Genomic DNA, 19821 nt, shown 5'->3' on the forward strand with positions numbered 1-19821 from the left:
GAAATGTCTTTATTATTTTGAAACTTCTGTGAGTGTAATGTTCACTGTACATTTTTTAAATTGTTTATTTCACTTTTGTTTATTATCTACTTTACTTGCTTTGGCAATGTTAACATATGTTTCCCATGACAATAAAGCCCAGGGCTCCTGAGTGGCGCTGCATTCTAAGGCGCTGCATCACAGTGCTGGAGGCGTCACAACAGACACTCTGGTTCAAATCCAGGATGTATCACAACTGCCCATGATTGGGAGTCCCATAGGGCAGTGCACAATTGTCCAGGTGCGGCCAGTGTAGACCGTCACTGTATATAGACTTTTTCTCTATTGTGTTATTGACTGTATGTTTTGTTTATTCCATGTGTAACTCTGTGTTGTTGTTTGTGTCGCACTGCTTTGCTTTATCTTGGCCAGGTCGTAAAGGTGAAATTTAAAAATAAATTAAGAAATAAAATAAAAATTGTAAATAAGAATTTGTTCTTAAATTGACTTGCCTAGTTAAATGAAATTAAATTGAGAGAGATGGAGAAAGGTAAACACACACTGTAAAAAAATACACACAAATCTAGTTGTTTGAACTAATTATTATTATTATGTAACTGGTCCCACTGCATTTTTGTTGTTGTTGATTACTCAGCTGTTGTGTCCAAGTGTTGCCTGAACTAACACAATATAGTTGTGGTAACACTTACAGTAGCTCTAACTTGAGAAAACATTACGCAAAAATTACACTGCTCACTGTCTATGGAATCATATGTTTATTCTAATAGAAATGATTCCCTTAAAAAGACTGAATAACTGTTTAGACAAACACACAAACACCACTTTCAACGTACATATTTTGACACACGTTGACATACGTATGGTGGGCGTAGCAGGAAGGTTGGAATGCCGTGAACCATGAGGTTCAGGACCGAGTTCGAGAAACACTGAACTAAACAACTAGATTACTATTCTATTTTATTACAGTGTGGAGTATTAAAATATGACCTTCCAGCCAAACGTCTAAATATCACACCAGCCTGGTGGTGAAGCCTTTCCTTTCTTCTTCTCCGAGTCCCAAATGGCACTCTATTCCACCATTCAGCGCACCACTTTTGAGGGCTCTTGTCAAAATGGAGTGTACTATATAGGGAACAGGGTACCATTTTGAACACACAGCCTCTCTTCCTTTCTTCTTCTCCGAGTCCCAAATGGCACTCTATTCCACCATTCAGCGCACTACTTTTTGAGGGCTCTTGTCAAAATGGAGTGTACTATATAGGGAACAGGGTACCATTTGGAACAACAGCCTCTCTTCCTTTCTCCTTGTCCTGGCTGAAATGACAATATTGATCGATATGCTCCTGGATCAATTAGCCCTGCCGTCTTTAACAGATCTTAACCAATCACAATGTCACTTTAGTCAATGTTAAGTGCAGGGTAACTTGGAAGTGGAAGTTGTGCCAGGATGCAGCAGATACAGTGAGCAATACGTTTAGAACGTTGAATCGTACAAGACATATGGAAACCGGGAGATTTGCAATACAGTACAGTATTGCTTTATTATGATGATTGAATATAAATTAGGGGGGGTACTTAAAACCTCTTTAGGAAAGGCGTGCCGCTAGCCGGACATCTCGACAACATCCGCTGAAAATGCAGAGCGCGAAATTCAAACTACAGTATTAGAAATATTTAACTTTCCTAAAATCACAAGTGTAATACATCAAAATAAAGCTTAACTTCTTGTTAATCCAGCCGCTGTGTCAGATTTCAAAAAGGCTTTACGGCGAAAGCAAGCCATGCGATTATCTGAGGACAACGCCCCGCATACAAAACCATTGAAAACATATTTCAACCTGGCTGGTGCGACACGAAAGTCAGAAATAGCGATATAATAAAAGCCTTACCTTTGATGATCTTCTTCTGTTGGCACTCCAAAGGGTCCCAGTTACATCACAAATGGTCCTTTTGTTCAATAATGTCCTTCTTTATATCCATAAAAACTCAGTTTAGCTGGTGCGCTTCAGTCAATAATCCACACAGTTTCCCTCCATCAAAATGCATACAAAATTAATCCCAAACGTTACTAATAAACTTTTCCAAACAAGTCAAACAACGTTTATAATCAAACCTTAGTTACCCTAATACGTAAATAAACTATAACATTTAAGACAGAGAATCGTTATTGTCTTTACTGGAGAAAAATACCAAAGAACGCGCTCTCTTCCACTCACTTGGAAACACTACAGCCAAAATGGGAGCCACTTAGAAAAACTACAATTTCTGGGTCATTTTTCCAAAAACCAGCCGGAAACCCTTTCTAAAGACTGTTGACATCCAGTGGAAGCCCTATGAACTGCAATCTGGGAAGACTTCGCCTTATAATAAAAGTGATAGCCATTGAAAATAGTGGTAAGCTGAATTTGTTTGGGGGGGGGATGGTTTGTCCTCGGGTTTTCGCCTGCCATATCAGTTCTGTTATACTCACAGACATTATTTTAACAGTGTTAGAAACTTTAGAGTGTTTTCTATCCAAATCTACCAATTATATGCATATCCTAGCTTCTGGGCCTGAGTAACAGGCTGTTTAGTCTGGGCATGCGTTTCATCCGGACGTGAAAATACTGCCCCCTATCCCAAACAAGATAATCAAGTTTGAACGCTCCTATCTGATTTGTTGACACTGTGAGGCCCTATGCATGCTAAACAGACATACCCCTTAGCTAAATTAGTCCTGGTGGCTTAACTGTCATATTCAAAGGTAAATAAGAGACAGGCGTGGAGGAAGGAGCATATGGTAATGGTAATGTGTCTATGGTAATGGTATGGTGTCTATGGTAATTTAAATGTTTCTGTGGTAATGTGGTAATGTGTCTATGGTAATGGTAATGTGTCTATGGTAATGGTATGGTGTATATGGAATGTGGTAATTTGTCTATGTAATGGTAATGTGTCTATGGTAATGTGGTAATGTGTCTATGGTAATGTGGTAATTTGTTTTTGGTAATGTGGTTAGTTGTCTATGGAATTGGTAATGTGTCTATGGTAATGTGGTAATGTGTCTATGGTGATGGTAATGTACCTATAGTAATGTGGTAATGCATCTATGGTAATGGTAATGTACCTATGGTCATATGGTAATGTGTCTGCGGTAATGTATGTATAGTAATGTGGAAATGTGTGGATATGTGTCCCCTGTGTTGCACTCATTGACAGAAGGAAGGAAGGAAGGAAGGAAGGAAGGAAGGAAGGAAGGAAGGAAGGAAGGAAGGAAGGAAGGAAGGAAGGAAGGAAGGAAGGAAGGAAGGAAGGAAGGAAGGAAGGAAGGAAGGAAGGAAGGAAGGGTGCATTCTCACTATGTGTCCCACTGCTGACAGGACCGATTTACTTCCTAATTTCATTGTTTTGCTCTAAAGTCTGTTGTGATTTTGATTTGATTGACACATTTAGTACAGGTGTGTCCAAGATGGCCACCCATTTTCTTGTGGGAGCATGGGAGATGTAGTTTTGAAGAAGATTGACATTTTGGCTACCGTATGCCAAACATCCAGCCAGGACATGGTCGGATGGATGACAACGCTCGTCCCAAGGTAAGCCTGGGGAAAATGATTCATCCCTCATTTCATCAAAGACAATAGACACTTAATGAACTGATGAAACTTGTCCCTTTGTTCAGAGTCACTCCAGATGACAACAGAACATTATGTCCAAAGCCAAGCACAACAAACAAATTCTAAATGCAGCTGTTTGTTTGCAGCTATTTGTTGTTTCCTGGCAACTGTCCAGAGTATCATCCCGGACTGGACTTAGGGGTATGACATGTTTTAAGAGCTGATTACTTTCAGTGAGATCAAAGTATTTCTCTCCTTTGATCTCTCCCTCTCTCTTTCTCTCTCTCTCTCTGTCTCTCTCTCTCTCTCCCTCCCTCTCCCTCTCTATCTCCCTCTCTCTCTGTATCTCTCTCTGTCTCTATTCCTGTCTCTTTCTTTCTTTCTTTCTTTCTTTCTTTCTTTCTTTCTTTCTTTCTTTCTTTCTTTCTTTCTTTCTTTCTTTCTTTCTTTCTTTCTTTCTTTCTTTCTTTCTTTCTTTCTTTCTTTCTTTCTTTCTTCTGCTCTCTTTCTCTCCTGCTCTCCCTCTGCCTCCCTCTCTCTTTTCTCTCTCTCTCTCTCTCTCTCTCTCTCTCTCTCTCTCTCTCTCTCTCTCTCTCTCTCTCTCTCTCCCCTTCTCCCTCTCTCTCCCTGCCTCCTTTTCTTTCTCCTGGCTGCGTTCGTTCACTCTGCGTGCAAGGGACACCGCCCGCTCTCTGAACCCATGAAGAAGGGGCCAACAAAGACGATTAGAGGCCCGCTAACAATGTGCCTGTGTTTGATTGGGCGAAGCGCTGGCGCCCGGTAAGCTTTGAACACTCCCCCGATGACAATGAAAACGGACAGACAAAAGTTAACAAGAGAGCAGCATCAATCGGCGAGAAATGAAACGATGAAAAGGGAATCAACTAGAGACAAACAAACAAAGAGATGCTAAATAGGCACGGAGGGTGGCAGGGAAGACAGTGTCTGCATACTAAAATGACAACCCTTCTCCCTACGTAGTGCCTATGGGCCCTGGTCAAAATTTGTGCACTACATAGGAGGATAGGGTGCCATTTGGGATGCGGGTAACAGACAGACGAAGGGAATATTTCTTTCTGCTTTCAGCTAACTAATGGCTGCAGAGAGGAGAAACGGCCATATGGGAGTAAGGCTTAAACAGTGGCAGTGTAACCAAATGGCACCCTATTCCCTACATAGTGCACTACTTTTGACCAGCGCGCTATGGGTGTATAGTGTCCTGTAGTGCACTATGTAGTGAACAGGGTGCCATTTGGTTCGTACAGTTCCAGCTTTACTACACCGATCCACAGTGTGATGAAGCTTCTGACAATGAGACCAGAAACAGACGTGAACAAACAGCAGGAGACAGTCTCTCCTGGGGAGCTGTTTCACCGTGTCACTGCACATTCTGGCTGCGGCCCAAATAGCACCTTATTTTAAACCAGGAGCCCAGAGCATAACACTGCACACTGAGACGAGGTAAATGAACATGTTCTGTAAGGGTTAAGACAGTGTTTCATCTGTCCTTTGGTTTCTGCCCAGGCGCTACACAGCTGATATCAATAATGAAAGCTTGATGATGAGTTGATGAGTTGAATCAGCTGTGTAGTGCTGGAGCAGAAACCTGACTGTACATCCTGTAGTCTGGGGAAACGCTGGGTTAGGATTAGAGATTACTGGGATATAAACAGTTGAATCAGCTGTGTAGTGCTGGAGCAGAAACCTGACTACATCCTGTAGTCTGGGGAAACGCTGGGTTAGGATTAGAGATTATTGTGATATAAACAGTTGGTCAACACTACAAGTTACAATAACTTGGTCAAAATGCAATCTTTTTTTTTTCTTCCCCAAAGCAATATATTTATTTAACTAGGCAAGTCAGTTAAGAACAAATTCTTATTTTCAATGACGCCCTAAGAACAGTGGGTTATAACTGCCCGCTCAGGTACAGAACGACAGATTTGTACCTTGTCAGCTCAGGGATGTGAACTTGCAACCTTTCGGTTTCTAGTCCAACGCTCTAACCACTAGCCTAGCCTGCCACCCCTATATATATTCAGTAAATTAAAACCATGCAGGACTTCAACCTTTAACCCTGGTGTTGTCATGACCATGCAGGACTTCAACCTCTAACCCTGGTGTTGTCATGACCATGCAGGACTTCAACCTCTAACCCAACCTCTAACCCTGGTGTTGTCATCACCATGCAGGACTTCAACCTCTAACCCTGGTGTTGTCATCACCATGCAGGACTTCAACCTCTAACCCTGGTGTTGTCATCACCATGCAGAACTTCAACCTCTAACCCTGGTGTTGTCAAGACCATGCAGAACTTCAACCTCTAACCCTGGTGTTGTCATGACCATGCAGGACTTCAACCTCTAACCCTGGTGTTGTCATGACCATGCAGGACTTCAACCTCTAACCCAACCTCTAACCCTGGTGTTGTCATCACCATGCAGGACTTCAACCTCTAACCCTGGTGTTGTCATCACCATGCAGGACTTCAACCTCTAACCCTGGTGTTGTCATCACCATGCAGGACTTCAACCTCTAACCCTGGTGTTGTCATCACCATGCAGAACTTCAACCTCTAACCCTGGTGTTGTCAAGACCATGCAGAACTTCAACCTCTAACCCTGGTGTTGTCATGACCATGCAGAACTTCAACCTCTAACCCTGGTGTTGTCATCACCATGCAGGACTTCAACCTCTAACCCTGGTGTTGTCATCACCATGCAGGACTTCAACCTCTAACCCTGGTGTTGTGAAGACCATGTAGGACTTCAACCTCTAACCCTGGTGTTGTCAGCACCATGCAGAACTTCAACCTCTAACCCTGGTGTTGTGAAGACCATGTAGGACTTCAACCTCTAACCCTGGTGTTGTCATCACCATGCAGAACTTCAACCTCTAACCCTGGTGTTGTCATCACCATGCAGAACTTCAACCTCTAACCCTGGTGTTGTCATCACCATGTAGGACTTCAACCTCTAACCCTGGTGTTGTCATCACCATGCAGAACTTCAACCTCTAACCCTGGTGTTGTCATCACCATGCAGAACTTCAACCTCTAACCCTGGTGTTGTCATGACCATGTAGGACTTCAACCTCTAACCCTGGTGTTGTCAACACCATGCAGAACTTCAACCTCTAACCCTGGTGTTGTCATCAACATGCAGGACTTCAACCTCTAACCCTGGTGTTGTCAGCACCATGTAGGACTTCAATCTCTAACCCTGGTGTTGTCATCACCATGTAGGACTTCAACCTCTAACCCTGGTGTTGTCATCACCATGTAGGACTTCAACCTCTAACCCTGGTGTTGTCATCACCATGCAGAACTTCAACCTCTAACCCTGGTGTTGTTATGACCATGTAGGACTTCAACCTCTAACCCTGGTGTTGTCATCACCATGCAGGACTTCAACCTCTAACCCTGGTGTTGTCATGACCATGCAGGACTTCAACCTCTAACCCTGGTGTTGTCAACACCATGGAGAACTTTAACCTCTAACCCTGGTGTTGTCATCACCATGCAGAACTTCAACCTCTAAACCTGGTGTTGTCATGACCATGCAGGACTTCAACCTCTAACCCTGGTGTTGTCATCACCATGCAGGACTTCAACCTCTAACCCTGGTGTTGTCATGACCATGCAGGACTTCAACCTCTAACCCTGGTGTTGTCAACACCATGGAGAACTTTAACCTCTAACCCTGGTGTTGTCATCACCATGCAGAACTTCAACCTCTAACCCTGGTGTTGTCATGACCATGCAGGACTTCAACCTCTAACCCTGGTGTTGTCATCACCATGCAGGACTTCAACCTCTAACCCTGGTGTTGTCATCACCATGCAGAACTTCAACCTCTAACCCTGGTGTTGTCATCACCATGCAGGACTTCAACCTCTAACCCTGGTGTTGTCATCACCATGCAGGACTTCAACCTCTAACCCTGGTGTTGTCATCACCATGCAGGACTTCAACCTCTAACCCTGGTGTTGTCATCACCATGCAGGACTTCAACCTCTAACCCTGGTGTTGTCATCACCATGCAGGACTTCAACCTCTAACCCTGGTGTTGTCATCCCCATGCAGGACTTCAACCTCTAACCCTGGTGTTGTCATCACCATGCAGGACTTCAACCTCTAACCCTGGTGTTGTCATCCCCATGCAGGTCTTCAACCTCTAACCCTGGTGTTGTGAAGACCATGTAGGACTTCAACCTCTAACCCTGGTGTTGTCATCACCATGCAGGACTTCAACCTCTAACCCTGGTGTTGTCATCACCATGCAGGACTTCAACCTCTAACCCTGGTGTTGTCATCACCATGCAGAACTTCAACCTCTAAACCTGGTGTTGTCATCACCATGCAGGACTTCAACCTCTAACCCTGGTGTTGTCATCACCATGCAGAACTTCAACCTCTAAACCTGGTGTTGTCATCACCATGCAGGACTTCAACCTCTAACCCTGGTGTTGTCATCACCATGCAGGACTTCAACCTCTAACCCTGGTGTTGTCATGACCATGCAGGACTTCAACCTCTAACCCTGGTGTTGTCAACACCATGGAGAACTTTAACCTCTAACCCTGGTGTTGTCATCACCATGCAGAACTTCAACCTCTAACCCTGGTGTTGTCATCACCATGCAGGACTTCAACCTCTAACCCTGGTGTTGTCATCACCATGCAGGACTTCAACCTCTAACCCTGGTGTTGTCATCCCCATGCAGGACTTCAACCTCTAACCCTGGTGTTGTCATCACCATGCAGGACTTCAACCTCTAACCCTGGTGTTGTCATCCCCATGCAGGTCTTCAACCTCTAACCCTGGTGTTGTGAAGACCATGTAGGACTTCAACCTCTAACCCTGGTGTTGTCATCACCATGCAGGACTTCAACCTCTAACCCTGGTGTTGTCATCACCATGCAGGACTTCAACCTCTAACCCTGGTGTTGTCATCACCATGCAGGACTTCAACCTCTAACCCTGGTGTTGTCATGACCATGTAGGACTTCAACCTCTAACCCTGGTGTTGTCATCCCCATGCAGGACTTCAACCTCTAACCCTGGTGTTGTCATCACCATGCAGGACTTCAACCTCTAACCCTGGTGTTGTCATCACCATGCAGGACTTCAACCTCTAACCCTGGTGTTGTCAAGACCATGCAGGACTTCAACCTCTAACCCTGGTGTTGTCATCACCATGCAGGACACAGTGAAGGGTACACTGTGTACAGAATTTTGGGTCCACACAGTACATAAAACATGATTTAAGACAGAACTATAAAATACCAGAAGGACAGAACTACATAATTAAAATATACAAGTTATTTATGTCAGCTAGGGGAAAGGCCCTGTGTTGACAAAGCACTCAGGAAAACAATATGACTTTATATAGACATACGAGTTATTTATGTCAGCTAGGGAAAGGCCCTGTGTTGACAAACCACTCAGGAAAACCATTTGACTTTACATAAACATGGAAGTTATTTATGTCAGCTAAATAACAGCTTTTTCTGCTGTTTGCTTTGGTAATTTGCGATGGAAAGGCGTTCTATGTCACCATGGCTTCATACACCAAGTGTACAAAACATTAAGGACACCTGCTCTTTCTATATTACATGCTGTACAATACTGTGTGTTAATACTGTGTGTTAATACTGTGTGTTATACTGTGTGTTATACTGTGTGTTATACTGTGTGTTAACACTGTGTGTTATACTGTGTGTTAATACTGTGTGTTATACTGTGTGTTAACACTGTGTGTTATACTGTGTGTTATACTGTGTGTTATACTGTGTGTTAACACTGTGTGTTATACTGTGTGTTAATACTGTGTGTTAACACTGTGTTATACTGTGTGTTAACACTGTGTGTTAATACTGTGTGTTATACTGTGTGTTTATACTGTGTGTTAATACTGTGTGTTAATACTGTGTGTTATACTGTGTGTTATACTGTGTGTTAACACTGTGTGTTAACACTGTGTGTTAATACTGTGTGTAATACTGTGTGTTATACTGTGTGTTATCACTGTGTGTTAATACTGTGTGTTAATACTGTGTGTTATACTGTGTGTTATACTGTGTGTTAATACTGTGTGTTAATACTGTGTGTTATACTGTGTGTTATACTGTGTGTTAACACTGTGTGTTAATACTGTGTGTAATACTGTGTGTTAATACTGTGTTATACTGTGTGGTATACTGTGTGTTAACACTGTGTGTTAATACTGTGTGTTAACACTGTGTGTTCATACTGTGTGTTAACACTGTGTGTTAATACTGTGTGTTATACAGTGTGTTAATACTGTGTGTTAATACTGTGTGTTATACTGTGTGTTAATACTGTGTGTTAACACTGTGTGTTATTACTGTGTGTTATACTGTGTGTTATACTCAGTGTTAATACTGTGTGTTAATACTGTGTGTTAACACCGTGTGTTATACTGTGTGTTAACACTGTGTGTTAACACTGTGTGTTAATACTGTGTGTTATACTTTGTGTTATACTGTGTGTTAACACTGTGTGTTATACTGTGTGTTATACTGTGTGTTATACTGTGTGTTATTACTGTGTGTTAATACTGTGTGTTAACACTGTGTGTTAATACTGTGTGTTATACTAGGTGTTAATACTGTGTGTTAATACTGTGTGTTAATACTGTGTGTTATACTGTGTGTTAATACTGTGTGTTAATACTGTGTGTTATACTGTGTGTTATACTGTGTGTTAACACTGTGTGTTAACACTGTGTGTTAACACTGTGTGTTAATACTGTGTGTAATACTGTGTGTTATACTGTGTGTTAATACTGTGTGTTAATACTGTATGTTATACTGTGTGTTATACTGTGTGTTAATACTGTGTGTTAATACTGTGTGTTATACTGTGTGTTATACTGTGTGTTAACACTGTGTGTTAATACTGTGTGTAATACTGTGTGTTAATACTGTGTGTTATACTGTGTGGTATACTGTGTGTTAACACTGTGTGTTAATACTGTGTGTTAACACTGTGTGTTCATACTGTGTGTTAACACTGTGTGTTAATACTGTGTGTTATACAGTGTGTTAATACTGTGTGTTAATACTGTGTGTTATACTGTGTGTTAATACTGTGTGTTAACACTGTGTGTTATTACTGTGTGTTATACTGTGTGTTATACTCGGTGTTAATACTGTGTGTTAATACTGTGTGTTAACACCGTGTGTTATACTGTGTGTTAACACTGTGTGTTAACACTGTGTGTTAATACTGTGTGTTATACTTTGTGTTATACTGTGTGTTAACACTGTGTGTTATACTGTGTGTTATACTGTGTGTTATACTGTGTGTTATTACTGTGTGTTAATACTGTGTGTTAACACTGTGTGTTAATACTGTGTGTTATACTAGGTGTTAATACTGTGTGTTAATACTGTGTGTTAATACTGTGTGTTATACTGTATGTTATACTGTGTGTTATACTGTATGTTATACTGTGTGTTAATACTGTGTGTTATACTGTGTGTTAATACTGTGTGTTAATACTGTGTCTTAACTCGTTTTTAATTAGTTTTGGTCTTGGGGACTTTGAAGAGAACCCTGGTGGCATGTCAGGAGATCAGGAGGAAACTGTTGCAGCTCATGTCTGGGTAAGATGGTCGGATAATGTAAATGTCCCCACGTGTGTCTGTATTCAAGTAGTTGGTTGAGTGACATCTGGACTGAAAACACTGGGTCTAGGTCCCAAATGGCACCCTATGGCCCCTGGTCAAAAGGAGTGCACTAAATACGGAATAGGGTCCCATTTGGAACACAACCAGTATAAATCAGGGGACCTGGGAGGGATAATGTTTGTCTCCAATCCGAGGTGTGTGTCTGAACTCTCTGTGATCATGTTGTTGCTTGAGTGGCAGGTTAGAACACAATGTGTATGATGACTCTATCACAGGCCTGTCAGGTTTCATCCACTCTCTTGTGATGTGTCTGGTTCATTTGGAAGGGATGGGAAGTGTATCTATGTGGAAGGGGGAAGTGTATCTATGTGGAAGGGATGGGAAGTGTATCTATGTGGAAGGGATGGGAAGTGTATCTATGTGGAAGGGGGAAGTGTATCTATGTGGCATGGGGAAGTGAATCTATGTGGAAGGGATGGTAAGTGTATCTATGTGGAAGGGATGGGAAGTGTATCTATGTGGAAGGGATGGGAAGTGTATCTATGTGGAAGGGGGAAGTGTATCTATGTGGAAGGGATGGGAAGTGTATCTATGTGGAAGAGAGGGTGTATCTATGTGGAAGGGATGGGAAGTGTATCTATGTGGAAGGGGGAAATGTATCTATGTGGAAGGGATGGGAAGTGTATCTATGTGGAAGGGATGGGAAGTGTATCTATGTGGAAGGGGAAAGTGTATCTATGTGGAAGGGGGAATTGTATCTATGTGGAAGGGTGAAGTGTATCTATGTGGAATTGATGGGAAGTGTATCTTTGTGGAATTGATGGGAAGTGTATCTTTGTGGAAGGGGGAAGTGTATCTATGTGGAAAGGGGAAGTGTATCTATGTGGAATTGATGGGAAGTGTATCTTTGTGGAAGGGGGAAGGGTATCTATGTGGAAGGGGGAAGTGTATCTATGTGGAATTGATGGGAAGTGTATCTTTGTGGAAGGGGGAAGTGTATCTATGTGGAAAGGGGAAGTGTATCTATGTGGAATTGATGGGAAGTGTATCTTTGTGGAAGGGGGAAGGGAAGTGTATCTATGTGGAAGAGGGAAGTGTATCTATGTGGAAGAGGGAAGTGTATCTATGTGGAAGGGGGAAGTGTATCTATGTGTAAGGGTGAAGTGTATCTATGTGGAAGGGGAAAGTGTATTTATGTGGAAGGGGGAAGTGTATCTATGTGTAAGGGTGAAGTGTATCTATGTGGAAGGGATGGGAAGTGTATGTGTGTGGAAGGGGGAAGTGTATCTATGTGGAAGGGGGAAGTGTATCTATGTGGAAGGGATGGGAAGTGTATCTATGTGGAAGGGGGAAGTGTATCTATCTGGAAGGGATGGGAAGTGTATCTATATGGAAGGGGGAAGTGTATCTATGTGGAAGGGATGGGAAGTATATCTATGTGGAAGGGATGGGAAGTATATCTATGTGGAAGGGATGGGAAGTGTATCTATGTGGAAGGGGAAAGTGTATCTATGTGGAAGGGGGAAGTGTATCTATGTGGAAGGGTGAAGTGTATCTATGTGGAAGGGATGGGAAGTGTATCTATGTGGAAGGGGGAAGTGTATCTATGTGGAAGGGATGGGAAATGTATCTATGTGGAAGGGATGGGAAGTGTATCTATGTGGAAGGGATGGGAAGTGTATCTATGTGGAAGGGGAAAGTGTATCTATGTGGAAGGGGGAAGTGTATCTCTGTGGAAGGGGGAAGTGTATCTATGTGGAAGGGGGAAGTGTATCTATGTGAAAGGGGAAAGTGTATCTATATGGAAGGGGGAAGTGTATCTATGTGGAAGGGGTAAGTGTATCTATGTGGAAGGGATGGGAAGTGCATCTATGTGGAAGAGGGAAGTGTATCTATGTGGAAGGGATGGGAAGTGTATCTATATGGAAGGGATGGGAAGTGTATCTATGTGGAAGGGGGAAGTGTATCTATGTGGAAGGGATGGGAAGTGTATATATGTGGAAGGGGGAAGTGTATCTATGTGGAAGGGGGAAGTGTATCTATGTGGAAGGGATGGGAAGTGTATCTATGTGGAAGGGGGTAGTGTATCTATGTGGAAGGGGGTAGTGTATCTATGTGGAAGGGATGGGAAGTGTATCTATGTGGAAGGGATGGGAAGTGAATCTATGTGGAAGGTCCAGTTACTTGTTTCAGAGAAAACAACACAATCATGTAGTGGCTTTTTATGATCCTGATTAATAATGTATGGAGAACAGGATAAAGGTGGTGTAGTTACTAGTTACTAGTTAGTCATTAGTAGTTAGTAGTAGAAGTTAGTAGTTAGTAGTAGAAGTTAGTAGTTAGTATTAGTAGTTAGTAGTTAGTAGTAGTTATTAGTAGTTACTAGTTACTAGTTAGTAGTTAGTAGTTACTAGTTAGTCATTAGTAGTCTCTCCTTCTATCTTTCTATCCCTCCATCCCTCTATCCCTCTGTCCCTCTATCCCTCTGTCCCGCTATCCACCCCTTCATCCATCCAACCCTGTATCACTCCTCCCTCCATCCCTCCTCCTCTATCCACCCCTTCATCCATCCAACCCTCTATCACTCCTCCTTCCATCCCTCCTCCTCTATCCACCCCTTCATCCCTCCATCCCTGTAACCCTCCTCCTTCTATCCCTCCTCCTCTATCCCTCCAACCCTCTATCCCTCCCCTTCTCTCCCTCCTCCTCTATCCCTCCCTCCCTCCATTCCTTTATCCCTCTCTCCTTCTATCTTTCTATCCCTCCATCCCTCTATCCCTCCATCCCTCTATCCCTCCCCTTCTCTCCCTCCTCCTCTATCCATCCATCCCTCCATCCCTCCATGCCTCTATCCCTCTACGCCTCTATTCATCCATCCCTCCATCCCTCCATGCCTCTATCCCTCTACGCCTCTATCCATCCATCCCTCCATCCCTCCATGCAGTAGTGTAGCCCAGCGGTTAGAGCGTTGGACTAATAACCGAAAGGTTGCAAGATCGAATCCCTGAGCTGACAAGGTACTAATCTGTCATTCTGCCCCTGAACAAGGCAGTTAACCCGCTGTTCCTAGGCCATCATTGAAAATAAGAATTTGTTCTTTAACTGACTTCCCTAGTTAAATAAAGGTTAAATGAAATAATATCCCTGTATACCTCCCTCCTCCTTCATCCCTCCAAGACCCCTCGCATTGTGGTCTAATGTGGCCTCCCTGAATGACACACACTGATGCCAGTTATACTGTAATAACACACAGCTACTCTCCTCTGTCATTAGGAGAGTTATGTCTCAGGGACCGTTGAGACGTTTGATCAGTGGTCAACTAGACACCATGCTGTCTGTCTAAGAGGAACACAGAGTCCTGTACTACAGTCCACTGGCACCATGCTGTCTGTCTAAGAGGAACACAGAGTCCTGTACTACAGTCCACTGTGTGAATCCCACATGGCATCCTCTTCCCTATATAGTGCACTACGTTTGACCTTTGGCCTCTGACTGCAGCACACTTCTTCATACAAATGTAGTGCGCTATGTAGGGAATAGTGTGCACTACTTAGGGAATATGGTGCGCTATGTAGGGAATAGGGTGCGCTATGTAGGGAAAAGGGTGCACTATGTAGGAAATAGGGTGCACTATGTAGGGAAAAGGGTGCACTATGTAGGAAATAGGGTGCACTATGTAGGGAAAAGGGTGCACTATGTAGGGAAAAGGGTGCACTATGTAGGGAATAGGGTGCACTATGTAGGGAAAAGGTTGCACTGTGTAGGGAAAAGGGTGCACTATGTAGGGAAAAGGGTGCACTATGTAGGGAATAGGGTGCACTATGTAGGGAATAGGGTGCACTATGTAGGGAAAAGGTTGCACTGTGTAGGGAAAAGGGTGCACTATGTAGGGAAAAGGGTGCACTATGTAGGGAATAGGGTGCACTATGTAGGGAAAAGGGTGCACTATGTAGGGAATAGGGTGCACTATGTAGGGAATAGGGTGCCATTTGGGACTCACACCATGTGTGCAATACGAGCAGCACTCCACACAGTGTTGTTGTTCATGTATGGGCCAGGTTATGTGGACTGCTAAGTACAAAGAAGAGCCCTCGGTACGTCTGTTCATAAATACTGCAGACTGACAAGTTTGATACGTCCCAAACGGAACACTATTTCCTACATAGTGCACTACTTTAGACCGGAGCCCTGTGAGATTTCATATCGGCACTGGTCAAATGTAGTGCGCTATATAGGGAATAGTGTTCCGTTTGGGACACGCCCTGATGGTTTGTCTTGTGTGACGCTGTTAGAAGTGACATTCCTCCCGGTGAGCGACAGAGACAGTCGTGCCTTGGCAATATGTCCTCTGGCCGTACACCCCTTGTACTGACAGCCCATCCTGACGGATTGCTCTTCCTGTTCAAATGCTTTCACTGTCACGCCAGTAAAAATTACACTGTAATGTAGTTCCTTACAAGCAAGGGAGGATGGGGGAAGGGGGAGAGAGGGTGGGAATATGAGAGGGGAGGTTGGAGAGAGGGTGGGAACATGGGAGGGGAGGTGGGAATATGAGAGGGGAGGTGGGAGAGAGGGTGGGAACATGGGAGGGGAGGTGGGAGAGAGGGTGTGAACATGGGAGGGGAGGTGGGAGAGATGGTGGGAATATGAGAGGGGAGGTGGGAGAGAGGGTGGGAATATGAGAGGGGAGGTGGGAGAGAGGGTGTGAACATGGGAGGGGACGTGGGAGAGAGGGTGTGAACATGGGAGGGGCGGTGGGAGAGAGGGTGGGAATATGAGAGGGGAGGTGGGAGAGAGGGTGGGAATATGGGAGGGGAGGTGGGAGAGAGGGTGTGAACATGGGAGGGGAGGTGGGAGAGAGGGTGGGAATATGAGAGGGGAGGTGGGAGAGAGGGTGGGAATATGGGAGGGGAGGTGGGAGAGAGGGTGTGAATATGGGAGGGGAGGTGGGAGAGAGGGTGTGAATATGGGAGGGGGGTGGGAGAGAGGGTGGGAATATGAGAGGGGAGGTGGGAGAGAGGGTGGGAACATGGGAGGGGCGGTGGGAGAGAGGGTGTGAATATGGGAGGGGAGGTGGGAGAGAGGGTGTGAACATGGGAGGGGAGGTGGGAGAGAGGGTGTGAATATGGGAGGGGGTGGGAGAGAGGGTGGGAACATGGGAGGGGAGGTGGGAGAGAGGGTGGGAACATGGGAGGGGAGGTGGGAGAGAGGGTGGGAACATGGGAGGGGAGGTGGGAGAGAGGGTGGGAATATGAGAGGGGAGGTGGGAGAGAGGGTGTGAATATGGGAGGGGAGGTGGGAGAGAGGGTGGGAACATGGGAGGGGAGGTGGGAGAGAGGGTGGGAACATGGGAGGGAGGGTGGGAGAACAAATTCTTATTTTCAATGACGGCCGAGGAACAGATATGATCGATTAGACTGCATGGTACCTGGCTAGGACTGGACGATCACTTTATTTGGTTTGGTACGGCTGACACGTGTTCTGCAAGGGGCCTCCCCGGTCTCCATAGTAACACAGTCAGACAGATACGATGTTGGTACGGCTGACACGTGTTCTGCAAGGGGCCTCCCCGGTCTCCATAGTAACACAGTCAGACAGATACGATGTTGGTACGGCTGACACGTGTTTTGCAAGGGGCCTCCCCGGTCTCCATAGTAACACAGTCAGACAGATACGATGTTGCCATTAAGCTCTCTAGGTCGCTCACTGTTTCTCCCACTGAGAACCAGGTCCGTCTGTCCAACACGCCAAAGAGCTTAACAACTTTAAAACCCCTCTCTGTCACTGTGTGTCACCTAACTTAGAAAAGGTATAAACTTTCACCAAAAAAAAAGAGAGTATGTTGGCAGCTGTGCAGGTGTCGTGGCGTGAATGTTTGCGTTCCCGAACCTCAGATCCTGACACCTGTTTACACAGGAAGTTCAAAGCCGAGCGGATTACAACCACAACGTCTCCGCTTATTTGGATGAGCAATAACACCCGTATTTGCATAAAACCTTTGATTTAGCACAGATGAATGCACTGCTGCGGAGAAAGCAGCCCGCTTTGTTGAGATTAGAAGAGTTTATTTGTCACATTAGGTAGAATTACCTGTGTTAGAGAGAGAGAGAGAGAGAGAGAGAGAGAGAGAGAGAGAGAGAGAGAGAGAGAGAGAGAGAGAGAGAGAGAGAGAGAGAGAGAGAAGAGAGAGAGAGAGAGAGGGAGAGATATCCTGCCCTTGAAAGAAGACAAGACCGTGAGGGACTCTAGTAAACAACATAACATAGAGAGAAAACTCCTTCCTGCTTCCTCCCTCCTCCTAGGAGGGCCTGACCTGTCTTCCACCCGAGACAGACAGACACGTAAGGCTGAAATAAAAAGTAGAGGGCCGATGGAAGAGTAACATCCAACACTTTTGTGGAGCTGTGAAGGAGAGAGAGAAAGGGATGTGTAAAGGTAGAGGGAGAAACAACAACAGAAGGAAAAGAGGGAGAGAGAGAGAGAGAGAGAGAGAGAGAGAGAGAGAGAGAGAGAGAGGCTGAGGGCAAAGATCCAGAGAGATGACAGGGGGTTTGTGTTGACCATAGTTTAGTTATTCCTGCCTTCCCATGTGACATATCTCAGTCCCTTCTGATTGGCTGGCTGATACAATAGGTAAAGAATAGCAGAGGTCACTATGTCCCAAACCTCTGGGCTCTAGTTGTAAACAGATCTAGGGGAGGAGATTTACACTCATTCTCTCAGGACTGTGTCTCTGTGACTGGGCTGGACTGGGTACTGAACAGTCTGGTAACTTGACAATATTTACCTTTTGTTTCCTTGTGAAAAAAACTTGGAACACTTAGACTGGACTGTTCCCTAGACTGGACTGACTGTTCCCTAGACTGGACTGACTGTTCCCTAGACTGGACTGACTGTTCCCTAGACTAAACTGTTCCCTAGACTGGACTGACTGTTCCCTAGACTGGACTGTTCCCTAGACTGGACTGACTGTTCCCTAGACTGGACTGTTCCCTAGACTGGACTGTTCCCTAGACTGGACTGACTGTTCCCTAGACTGGACTGTTCCCTAGACTGGACTGACTGTTCCCTAGACTGGACTGACTGTTCCCTAGACTGGACTGACTGTTCCCTAGACTGGACTGACTGTTCCCTAGACTGGACTGTTCCCTAGACTGGACTGACTGTTCCCTAGACTGGACTGACTGTTCCCTAGACTGGACTGACTGTTCCCTAGACTGGACTGTTCTGGACATTCCTGTCTGTCTGTCTGATGCGTATTTCTCTTCCTGTTTTGGCTTTCTGTAGGCTACTCTCTGTGTTGGACTGGACAGCTGTGTAATTCTCTGTGTGCTTTGGCATTGTCGTAGTGGAACAGAAAGCAGCAGAGGAACAGCATCACATTGACCACAGTAAAGAAGATCAAACTGACACTAGATGGTCCAGGATCTGAGAGAGCTTATGAACACGTTCACACAACCCGTCCTCCCAAACCATGTTGTGATCGATCTCTCTCTGTCTCTCTCTCTGTCTCTCTGTCTCTGTCTCTGTCTCTGTCTCTCTCTCTGTCTCTGTCTCTGTCTCTCTCTCTGTCTCTCTCTCTCTCTCTCTCTCTCTCTCTCTCTCTCTCTCTCTGTCTCTCTCTCTGTCTCTCTGTCTCTGTCTCTGTCTCTCTCTGTCTCTTTCTCTCGCTCTCTCTGTCTCTCTCTCTGTCTCTGTCTCTCTGTCTCTGTCTCCCTCTCTCTCTCTCTCTCTCTCTCTCTCAATTCAATTCAATTCAATTCAATTCAATTTGCTTTATTGGCATGACGTAACAATGTACATATTGCCAAAGCTTATTTTGGATATTTACAATATAAAAATAAATTTAAATGAGAATCAAAATTGTCAAAGGGACAACAGTAACAACAATAACCAAGGGTCAAAATAACCATACATTCAACAATAACAATAAGCATATAGTAGAGGACATGTGCAGGTTGATTGGTCTGTCCCTTATCTTATGGCAGGCAGCAATGTAGTGCGCTGCCAACCCACAGCTCTCTGCGTCCTCCCCCAACAGGACGGGGAGCCTATCCTCATCAGAGAGGTCTTTAACCTTCACATTTTGGGAAGTGACACTCTCTAATTGTTTTATATTTTTTACATTTTGTCAGGAAATGCAGCTCTGTCTCAGGTTCTGCTGTTGTGCAGTGGTTGCACAGCCTTTCCTCTACAGGGAGCCAGGTTTTCCTGTGTCGGCCCTTCTCAATGGCAAGGCTGTGCTCACTGAGCCTGTACTTTGTCAAGGTTTTTCTAAGGTTTTGATCAGTAACCATGGTCAAATATTTAGCCACGGTGTACTGTCGATTTAGGGCCAGATAGCACTGCATTTTGCTTTGTGTTTGTGCTTGTGTTTTTCAATAAGCAATGTAGTTTTGTTTTGACTGTGTTGTAATTTGGTTTATTCTGATTGATTGGATGGTCTGGTCCTGAGGCTTCAGTGTGTTAGTAGAACAGGTTTGTGAACTCAGCCCCAGGACCAGCTGGATGAGGGTCCTGAGGCTTCAGTGTGTTTTCTTTGCTCAGCTCTTGGCATTGCAGGGCTTGGTAA

The sequence above is a fragment of the Salmo salar genome, chromosome ssa17 (genome assembly GCF_905237065.1).
Source record: "Salmo salar chromosome ssa17, Ssal_v3.1, whole genome shotgun sequence".
Classification (NCBI taxonomy): domain Eukaryota; kingdom Metazoa; phylum Chordata; class Actinopteri; order Salmoniformes; family Salmonidae; genus Salmo; species Salmo salar.